This window comes from Stegodyphus dumicola, chromosome 2 (assembly GCF_044657685.1).
Source record: "Stegodyphus dumicola isolate Sdum_Otavi_A_Nest chromosome 2, ASM4465768v1".
In the NCBI taxonomy this organism is placed as follows: Eukaryota; Metazoa; Arthropoda; class Arachnida; order Araneae; family Eresidae; genus Stegodyphus; species Stegodyphus dumicola.
The window spans coordinates 258,844,507-258,855,535 of record NC_140769.1 but is presented as its reverse complement, the minus strand read 5'-3'; the positions used below and the strand labels follow the sequence as shown (position 1 = coordinate 258,855,535).

General features: G+C 32.4%; 1 long non-coding RNA gene across 1 annotated transcript; it reads left to right on the top strand.

Moving 5' to 3' along the window:
* The first annotated feature begins 167 nt into the window (after positions 1–167).
* Positions 168–9,411, top strand: LOC118192380 (uncharacterized). The gene is made up of 3 exons (XR_004758750.2): positions 168–320; positions 2,931–3,044; positions 9,083–9,411. It is a non-coding gene; the product is annotated as an uncharacterized LOC118192380 (long non-coding RNA).
* The last annotated feature ends 1,618 nt before the right edge of the window (positions 9,412–11,029 follow it).

The window sequence follows — 11,029 nt, the reverse complement described above, 5'->3', positions numbered from 1 at the left end:
AAAATTACTTTATGCAGAAACAAATTCTTTTACTATTTTACTATACACATTTTATTAATTCTCCTACTGTTATTGAAAAAATCAGTACTTACTTCCATCTTTAATGTAATAGTAATATATTGCTCTGTAGCTACAATAAGCTCTGTAGCTTATTGCCTACAGGGAAGATTTACATAAAATCTGGAAAACCTTCTTTAATGAGTTTATTAATTATTATCTAAAATTTTGTTTTCAACATGCATAAACCTTCATAAGGGAACTGAACTGAACGCACTAATCATCGTTATTTGTTTACAAGTAAATTCAGATATACCTATCTGGTAGGAATAAAACTCTGTTTTTTTAGCTATTATTTGCGATTGAAATTTTATAAACATATGTACTATTATGCCTCTTATCTGGGGTAAAGTGCAGAATCTTATTTGTTTGGCGCTTTTTATTTATTTACAGTTACTTATTTGTTTGGCGCTTTTTACAAGAGTAAGAAGAATTGGATTTTTGTCAATTTTCTGTGACTTTTAAAGTGAAAATAGGTCGATGTGTACATGAATAAAGTCAAAGGAGTGCACAATGCCATTTTTGTGCAATTCTGGGCTGTTATTTTAAGTGAAAATAGGTCGATGTGTATATGGATACCGAGTATGTGCAATTATTAAAACGCGCCAAGCAGTGGGCGATTTTGCACTTTCTCCCTTATCTGAATCATTAGTTACTATAACATAGTATTTGCACCTGTTTTTGTAATTTATTTACAAGACATCTACTAAATATTAAAGAAATGATTTTAAATTCCTTTTTAGAAATACTATTATTTACCTACTTCAGAACTTAGTTGTTGTAAAAGTACATGTTCAAAACGTTTCGTAAAATAGCTTATTCAAAAAGTGAAAAAATTGACAGCTTCACTCACGCATGTGTCGGATTTACGCAATACTTATGGGGTCCCACAAAAGTTTTGTAAATATTATGGGGTCCAGGGGGTTGCGAAAAATTTCAGTGATATAAAACGGTTGCAACTGAAAAAAGTTTAAGAAACCCTGGTCTATGAGATTGTGTGGCACTCAGTTTTCTGTAATGCAGTTTCTGTGTAATGATTGGCTTTTCGAAACTTACACTCACCTTCTCGCTGATGTCCTTTAACGTGCTTTGCCTGTTTGCATGGATGGTCTGGTCAGCTTCATTCGCCAAAGCATCCGTGATGAAGAGGTGACTATGACTCAGTTGCAGATCATCTTTCAAAGATTCCCATCACTCTTGGAATGCATGTACCAGTCTCGCACTTGAGTTATTGACAGTGAGTGTTCTTAAACATGTTCATTCACGAAAGCACTTCACAAACTCCAACACCTTCTGACACTAAAAATTGAATAACACCATGTTGGTTTTCATTAGTCGCAAATATTATGCAGCTGCAGATAAAATAACAAATAATTGCCTGCCCTATGACACTGTTGCCTGACTGCCAGTGCATATCACGTGATACCTAGGGCAAGTATCTAAAGCACCTAGGGCAAGTCCATTCTGTAATAGAGGTTTCCTTTTTTAGCTCTTGTACTTCTTTTACAGACAGTTTTTGTGGTAGTCATGCAGAAATGTCAAATTATGACCACTGTTCCACTTTTATTTGATCTACACTCAGACAGTGAAGTGATGGGCAGTTGGAAACTGGTTTCAATCTCAGCCAAACTCTTTCCACGGATGAGGTATTCACTGCTTGATGCAACAGTGGGAAAAGTGCTTGTGTAATTTTGGTAATTGCATTTGAAAATAAATAATATTTTTTCATTTTATCGCTTCTGTTCTGTTTTCATTTGATCCACTATTATACTTAGAAAAACTAACTGAACCGTAATTTAGTTTAAGTATCACGCAGAATAACAATAAAAAACAGAGTCCAACATCAGCGTCAATTTTTAAAAATTTTTTGCTGTAATAGTCTCGATAGTTTTTTAACTACCTTTTTCAGCTGCTAAGCTATTTGGTTCATTTGCACTTAGCAGTTAAAGAAGAGTAAAGCTCGCTGCAGCTGAAGAAAGTTTCGATAGTTTAAAAACTATCAAAACTACTACTGCAAAAAAAATTTAAGAAATTTACGCTGAGTCTTAATGTTGGATTTTCTTTTTGCTTAACTGAATTGTGTTATGAACTAAAGAGCTTTCGGCTAATCTTTGGAATATAGTAACAGGTAGTTTGGCAACATTTTGGTAAGGCGATAAAGGTTACTAGCTAGGACTTTAGCAGTGTACATGGATAAAGTCAAGAGTGTGCGCAGTGCCATTTTTGTGTAATTCTGGGATTTTTTTAAGTGAAAATAGGTCGACATGTATATGGATACCGTGTATGTACAATTCTTAAAAACGCAGCAAGCAGTGGACGATTCTGCACTTTCTCCCAATTTCGCACCTAATCTTCGTCATGATTAAGCACTTTTGTTCCATAAAAGTTCTAGCATAAGCTTAATTCGGCTAGCAGATTGTTGGAAAAGAATGTTGAGAAAAAAAATGCCTTTACTTCGTGAAAACAAAATGGCGTCCAAACCAAAACTAGCAGGTTGCTGTAGCAGGGCAACCAAAAAATCGCCAAGTTACCATAATCCAAAGATTAACTGAGCTTTCAACTCAATATTAAATAGCCTGTTGTCTGCATTGTGTACTAACTGTGTGCTATAGATATTCAAATCCGTTTGTGCTTTTATTTTTGGCATTTTTTGAATAATTGATTTTATTTTAAGAAGTTTTTTAATTTCCTTTTTAACAAGGTGTAAAAATAGATAAATTATGAAAACAGATTTGAAGTCAGTTCTTTATTATTCATTTTTTTTTTTTTTTTAAATGAGTTTCAAAATTACAAGTATCTAAAAACTAACCTATGCCATTATATTTTTAATATTCATGTACAGACAATCTTCTTATTTTGATTCAAAACTCTAGGTAATGTTGGTTCATTTCTAAATACAATACAAAGTTCGAGGTCCAGTGTTGTTGGGATTTCATCGATTCTGGATTTCTGAAATTTGCAGATTTTAGGTATTCAGTTTAAATCTGGTAAGTTGGTATGCACAAACTGTGAAATTAAAAATATGAAATAATTGTTTATAAACATGTATGACTTTAACAGAATCAAAATATACCAAAAAAATTCCTCAGTGATGTGTTTACATAGGAAAAGGTAATTAGTATTGTTTATTGGCAATGCAACCTTTCACCGTAATTTGCAGCTAGAATGTATGAAAATAATCTTTTTACCCTCCTCCTCTCAATAAAATTTATTCATTTAAAGCATCTTATTGGAAATTTAATTTTAAAATCATTAATTTCAAAAATGGAATCATCAATATTGCAACAGATTTAGCAAAAGCAATTATAGTTTTATATACAGTCCAAATGGATTTATGTTGCATAAAAAGAAGGTAAGCGGAAATATTAACTATCAATTTCCTTACAAAAGCTAGTTTTAATAAGTGTCTAACACTATTTACTGTTAAGCTGGATAGTGAATCTGTAATTAATTTACAGCCACTGATAAAATAAACTGTAGCCTCAAAATTATAATAACTTCTGAATATGCTTTCAGAGAATGGCAGCAGGAGAATAATGATAAATCAGATGTAGCAGAAATAGTGAAAATCCTTATTTATTATATATTAGAAGAGAGTGGAATATATCATTAAAATTATTATTATTGATTATATATATATATATTACAGACCCACCAGCAGCCAAGTAGTAAAGTAGCTGAACACTAGCCGTTCAGTCCTGAAGCTCGAATTCCAGCTGGTTGCATGGCCGTTTTTCATGGTTTTCCCCATGCATGACATATATATGAGCCAGTTTCCCTTAGAAAGTCCTCCACAAAGGTATCTCTCTCTTTGGGCTGATAGTCCTTGAGTGGTTTCCCATATTTAAATAAACCAACCAATATGTATTATAATAAGATGAAGAAAACTCTGAACAATGCATTCATTCAAATCTTCTATTATCTACATATAGTGAAACATAAAATTTGCTAAAAGCTTTGAAATTATTTTGTATTCATTGTAATGATGGTGGAAGTTTTAGATTAATTTCTGACTTAGAAGTCTGCTGTGAAAATCATACCGTAAGCACAAAATGCCACTAGAAAAATATTATTGATTATTTTAAACCAAAATAAAATTGAAGTCCTTGGGATTAATTATTAATATTGTTACATTTTTCTTCTGACACCAGTTGTTACGTTGTTTTCTTCCTTCACGTTCATACGGGGTTCATGAGGATTTGCAGTGAATACTGACAATACTACTTGATGAAGTATCGATTCACACTTTATTGGCCAGTATTGTCAGGACAGCTGCAAAACACGTTTTTATAGTCGTCGATGAACTATTATAAACACGCTGACACAATCAGCGACACAGCCTCCAGGTTAACAGGCTATCACGGTGGAGACAGCTTCACTGCAAAGCACCAGAGTACAGCTCCCGACTCTGCTCGGTCGTTCTCGGAACTCCACGTACTCTCGAGACTCTCCACGCTACAACTCGCGATACACTCGATGACATATGGAGCACAGCTCTCGACTCTTTGGTTCAGTCGTTTCTGGAGCTCAACATGCTCTCTCAACAATGCATTAACCATGATACACTACGAGACTCTTTCGGTGCACTCGACGACAGCTGCCCTGCTGTCAACTCGATTGACTTGCTAGAGGAGACACCAACTCGATACTAACTAACTTCCACTCTCGCTGAGGCACACACACACTCGCCCTCACGATGAAGCACACTAACTGTCTGCGGACCAGCAGGGTTTATATAGCTTTCGGCTTGTGTTCAAGAACATTCTGGGCTGAACTGGTAAGAATTCGTACCAAAAGGTTCTTCAACAGTCCATGGTATATTGCCAAATGTCGCAAAATGGGCAAATTCTTGCCAAATATGGAAACCCTGTCTTCCTTGCTATTTTATGGCAACCCTAAAACTCCTTTGCGGGGAAGCCATCTTACCGCACCTGTCCATTTTGTAACAATGTTTTAATTTATTGTTTTTTCATATCATGAGAGTAATATTTAAAATTTTAAAACTGGTAAAATATTTTTATGTTTATAACGAACAAAATCTTTAATTCTGTATGACAAAGGTAAATTACTAATATTTTGAAAAACCTCTGATTTAAGGGCACCTTTTATTTAGGGACTCTCATTTTGGTACCACAAGTATCCTTGAATGAAAGATTTTACTGCAACAATTGTACTGAAGAAGAAGGATCAATTTTCATTATGAAAAGTATTATTACCATTTTTTCCCCATAAGTTGAGCTTAATGTCAAATCTGCATTGCTTCTTTATTAATATAATAAAATTTTTTAAAATTAAATTTGTTAGCTCTGCATAATCCAAGGCATTCTTTTTGAGTATACAATAAAAATTTTAATTTCTCAAATTTTGATACATCAGTTTAAATATTTCTCCTCACCCAAACAAATTTTATTACACCTCCCCCCCCCCCAAATTTGAATTTATGCTGAAATTATTTTTTGTACTTTTCTTTTTTCATGGACCAAAGTAGATCATAATCCCAAACTCCTTTTCCAAAATCTTAATTGGCTTAAGCAGTTTGCATTTATATGGGTTTTTAAATCATTTAGTTACTGCCTTGACAGCATTCATAGTCTTGCTTTTGTAAGTATTTAAACATGAATTTTAAAGAAACTTTTATTTTATGTTACATATATAATCTATTTTTATTTGAAATTAAATGAAACTAAACTCTTACATGTATATTTTAATTCTTTGTTTTAAAATATTTAATATTTAAGAAATCAAATTCTTTAAAATATCATTTTTATTATATTGTTTGCATTTGTATTTTCTTAGTATTTCTTTAATTTTTTTTTTGTGGGGGGGGAGGTGTTATAATATAGCTGTGGAAAAAATCATTGCCACTTTCAAGTTGATATATGCTGCTTAGCTTTGTGCTGGAATCGTATAGTTTCATAACACTGTTGTTTTCTCCTTACCGCTTTTATAATTTTCATTTCCTGTAACCATCATTGCCAAAATTTGTATTTGGCAATGATTTTTGTAAAAAGAACATTTTGGTTTTAATTATGCTTCACTATACTTTATGTATTGAAGTAATTTTCAGCTTTAGCATATGGCACGGTTTCAGTCCTTGTTAAATTATTTATACAGTCAAAAGTCGTTAATCCGGACACCCATAATCCGGAATGATTTATAATCCGGAACTCAAAGCTACAAACTTTCTGCGCATGCGCGTAATTCCTTTACGCATGCGCTTTTAATGCATAACGGACGGTATAAGCTAAGCTAAAATTATCTAATTATCTATTTCAATTAATGTTGCAGATTGCGTTGTTCCTTAATCTTCGAATTGGATCCAGCTTATTATTTTTTGCAGACTGTTAGAGCAATTTTATAAAAGTAAGCTTGAACTTTCGGTAATGTCAAATAGAATTTCCGATGCTGGAGCTGCCAAAGTATCTACAAAGCTAAAGTATGTTTCGATGTCCATCAAACAAAAAGTGGAATTGCTGCAAAAAAAAAAAAATGGATAAAGGCATATCCTTTGTTTCTCTAACCATTCCGAAATCTGTTTATCAATTTCACGCTGCTCTGCGGGGGGGGGGGTAACATCGCGGCGCGCAATCAACTGGAAGTTGATCTGTCAGCACTATCCTTTTCTTCAGGGCAGATGTTTTTATTTTATTTGGCTTATAATTCCTTACTAAATGTAGTATTTCATCTCGATGTACTCCGTCTTTGATATATCAGATTCCAATCAAACCAAATCGTCTTTGATAAATCAAATTCCTCGTCATTATAATTCGCTTCCGATGGTGAAGAAAGTGACCCAGAGGTTATTGAAAACGAAAACAATTCGATTGACAAATTAGTCGGTATTCTCGACACAGCAATTATAGGACTAAACAGCGGAACTTTGTAACTGAAGAAGAAATTATGTCTTTTTATAGATTTAAAGAGAAAGCATTAGCAAATAAAACGAAGCAACTTAAACAACTTACATTGAAAGAAATGTTTAATAAAGTAAACAAATAAATATTAAGATTTTTTTTTTTTTTTTTTGTAAATTTTGATACCCTTTAGATCATAATTGTTCTTTATTTCATAAATTACGGTTTCATATTTTTAATTTTATAATTTCTGCGTGCCATCTTATCAGATTTAAACTGATGAACTATAATCCGGAAAAATGGATAATCCGGAATCGCCGAAGTCCCGACGAGTCCGGATTAAAGACTTTTGACTGTATACATTTTGTCAAAAATCATAAATGTTTTCTTGCAAATTTTGGAAAAATCTGTGTAATTAATACATTAAATCAGTGTTTCTCAAACTGTGGGACAACAAACCAGTTGCCGAACAATAAAGTTACTGGTAGTTCAGCTTGGGTTCGAATCTTGGCGAACGGGCTGGCTGCATGTTTTTGTGGTTTTCCTCATGTGTAATGTGGATACGAGCTAGTTTCCCTTAAAAAGAGTTTTCTCCTCGAGTGTCTTTAGTTTAATCAATTAACCTAAGCTAACCAAACAGTGGCCCATGGAACACAAGTAGTCCTGAAAACTTGCCCTTGTAATCCTTCTAGATTTCCAAAAACGAAAATTCAGATTAGATGCGTATACCATTCTATAAATGAAAGTCTCGGAATTGGAAATGAGATACATTCCGCAAGAGAAGAAGAGGGAGAATGACCTTGCTTGTTTGCATTAGCTGAATATAAGTCACGTGATCTCTGAGGTCATCTGCATTGTTTGTTTACAAAAAGTATACATAAGTCACGTGATCAATGAGATCATCGGAATGTATCTCATTAGAGTTGGCAGTCATCTGTCACTTTTTCTTCCAAGACAGACATTTTATGAAATTCATTATTGGTTACCTTACTTATGAACTTTCCATTCTAGTCTTAGCAACAAAAGAGGGGTTTAAACTCTATGATTGTGCTGTTTCTTGCCATTGTTTCTCGCCACATCTGGACCGCGTGGGTGGATTTCTAATGAACAGACTGCAGTGAACTGTTCAATCGTGTTTTAAAACTTATAATTCTATTTGCTTCTATGTATCTGCCTGAAAAAGGGTTTTTCACGATAACTCAATAAAGAAAATACTGAAACTGATTTGACGCAAGTCCTGATTTTCAGACTAAACTTACTAACATACGTCCAAACATAGAACAGCTGTGCAAGAATCAGTAGACTCACCCATCTCATTAATGTGAGTGTCAACATTTATTTAATAAGGCAAAGATTATCCAAACTCTAATAGCTTTGAATTGTTAAAAAAAATTACGAATTTTCACATATTAACTTAATTACTTAATACCAGTATAAAATTAATTGAATTTTAATTAAATGCACTTTAAAAATGTAGAATACTGGCAATAATATAGGCGAAGCGTTCTGCAGAACATTGCAATTTATAGGTAGTCCTCAACTGGAAAAAAAAAATAAATAAATAAAAAATAAAATAAAATAAGAAAACACTTAAATTATTCAAAAACATTTTTCTTATCTCTTCAGTTTTGATTTATGTTTATTAATTTCAAATGCGCATGCGTAAAGGAATTAAATAAATAAATAAATCAGTTTTGATTTAAGTTTAAATGTGTTTCATCTCTTTAGTTTTGATTTATGAAAGTTTAAATGTGTTTTTAAGTAATGCAGTAATGCGTAACAAAATAAAACATTTCTCATCAGAAAATTTTAAAATGGTTTGATTTTTAAATCATATTTTTAAATTTGCTGAAATAAAAAATTATAAACTAGTTTTTGAAAGTAAGTGATATAGTAGTAAAAAAAAAGGAGCATTTTCAAAATATTTTTGATGTTTTTTAAACAAAATGATTCTTTGTATTGACAAATTAAAAAAAAAAAAAAATGGTAGCATTTCTGAAAATTTACTTTTAAGAATAATTACCACATTTAAATAATACATATAATATATACTAACTTAACAAACACTATTGCTTTATGAAATATGATTTATCAAACTCTTTTTAATCTTACTTTAATTTTGGAAATTAGGTATCTCTTTGTTTGTTATATGTTAGTGTTTTCTTTTCCAGTCTTCCAGTATGAGTGCATTTAAGCGCATCATGGACAGGCATGGTCCCGTCATTGTGTTTATTCCAGGAATTATAATTATTCATTGGGCATGGTTCAGACTACAAGAAAATGAAGTATTTGTTCCCAGAGAAATGAAAGATAATAATCCATTTAACTTTATGAAACATAAAATAAGTTCATTAATTGAAAGTGTACGTTCTGGTAGATCTGAGACTGGTTCAAGTACATCTGAATGAGTTGCAGAAACATGTAATCTTTTATCAAATAGTTGTTGTAAAAAGTAAAGTATGTTATTCTGGAATGTAAAATAAATTTTTCAAAAACTTTAGATGAAGTTTTTTTTTTTTCTTTCAAAGTTGTAGTATTAGTCACACTTTAAAATGCAGCAGATATCATTATTTATATATTTTTGTATACGTATGTGTACATATAGTTAAGAATTTTTGCAATAAAAAGTTCTTTAAATCCTCCTGGTGTGAAGCTGTAGCCAGATTAGATTCATGAGTTTTATCATGGCAAAGAGGCAAGACCTTTGACGTGTTATAGATGACAGTATGAGTTTGTCGAGTGCCATCTCAGTTTTGAAGGAAAATCTCTCAGGGGTTGGATCCAAATGTTAACCTTTTAAGAAGACTTTCGGCTTGACAGCATTTTAAATACCCTCATGCTAGAAAACTGCGCACTTAACAACCATCCATGTTTTCTCTGAAATTCCAACTCAGGCCTAAAACTGTGGTAGCTGGCTCCTTACCACCATGGCAGTAGGGCGGCGAAGTGAAAAGTACAAGGCTAAATAAAATTATCTTTCTTCTGGAGAGCAAGAAAAAATAGGAAATAAAAAATTTCGTTGTTAATTAAAGTAAAAAAAATGTTGAGTGAAAAAAATAAGGCAAATACCTTGATTAAAATGCACCTGAAGGATTGTAATATACCTTGATTTTTCTCTGTCATCACCAGCAGCTGCAACAGATGGTCTGATTTCTGATTCAACCTTCAGACAATAAATTTAATTAACTAAATTGTTGCCATAATATAAATGGAAAGGTTTGGGTAATCAATTGCAATGATTCATTATATGCAGCAGCAATGAACATGTAGGATTTTTTTTTTTATTTCTATTTTCTCTTTGTAAACTTCTTAAAATACACTTTATGTGATTGACAAAATTTGTTACTTCAACATACAGATTGAATTGAAACTATGATACAAACGCAATGTGCAGCCTATGAGGACAACATGCCTGCTATTATGCTTAAGTTGTTTTTTCTGTGGAGGAGAAAATTTACTGGCCGCGCAGGACATGCGACAATATTTAAACATACGTTGTTATTTTACATAGCATTACATTACATGGGCATACAATTCTGAAGCAAGCACTACATTGTGGTACCATGTTACGACAAGTGTAAGTATATCGTAAGCTTAAAAGTTGTATTGCAAATATTTTAGAATTATGTACATCAATTTCGTGGAAACGCATATTGTGCCAAATATTACAGGAACGTTTTCTTGCAGAATATGTTCAAATATTAAAATAATAATTCACTGAAATATTTATGAGATCACAGTTTATATATATAAAGTGGAAGTTGTACTGGGGATTTAAAAATATGAATAAATAAGAAATACGGAATATAATTAAATGATATAATAAGACTAAATGTATTTCGCACTAAATAGTTCTAAGTTAGAAGTGTTATGCTATGTGAAAGGCCTAAACTGTCTGTGTAAGCGTTTATATATGCAGTTGCTTTGAGAGCTTTCATTAGGCCTTTTTGTATTTTCTAGTAGTGGAGAGCTCGACTTGCGGAAAGTAACTCGAGGATTTCTTTCAGAAGATTTTGAAAGATGTATGTTCTTTATTAGGACATATTCAGAGTTTCTTAAACTGTGGGTCGCGACTCCCAAAAAAGTCGCGGGATCTGCAGCAGGGGGTCGCCAAAAAT